This window comes from Glossina fuscipes, unplaced genomic scaffold, assembly GCF_014805625.2.
Source record: "Glossina fuscipes isolate IAEA_lab_2018 unplaced genomic scaffold, Yale_Gfus_2 148, whole genome shotgun sequence".
In the NCBI taxonomy this organism is placed as follows: Eukaryota; Metazoa; Arthropoda; class Insecta; order Diptera; family Glossinidae; genus Glossina; species Glossina fuscipes.
The window spans coordinates 572,469-572,996 of NW_023998491.1; positions in this window are offsets into that span (position 1 = coordinate 572,469).

The window sequence follows — 528 nt, forward strand, 5'->3', positions numbered from 1 at the left end:
TCGTAATTTTTAATACAGTGTGTCGTTATTTCGTGTTATATATGTATGTGTACGTAGATTTTTTCAATAAAAATCCCTTAATTAAATCCACTTTTGCTTTACTTTATGGTTGCTTTAAGAAATGCGTCGACACAAGTCTATATCTTAACATGGATTAATTTATATGCAAATTTAAGTTAATTTACAAAATTTTTCCCGTTTTCATTTTTAAGACGATAATTTTTATATTTAGTTTTTCTCTTTTTATTCAATATCTTATTTTTCGAAAGAAACTTTTATTTAATGCAATAAGTTGATGTCGTTGTTAATAGCAATAACTCATGGTTTTCTTGTTTTTTTTTTTTCGCAATTATTAAAAATTAAAGTTTTCCAACTTGAAATCCTTTTGTCTCTTTCTTTCGCTATGGAAAAAAACGAGTACTTTTCAGCTGAACAATAATTGTGGTTGTTGTTTTTGCTTGTGTTTTTATGTTTATGATGGGTCGTAAGGTGTGGAAGTCGGATTCGTCGCTAAAGCACACGATATAT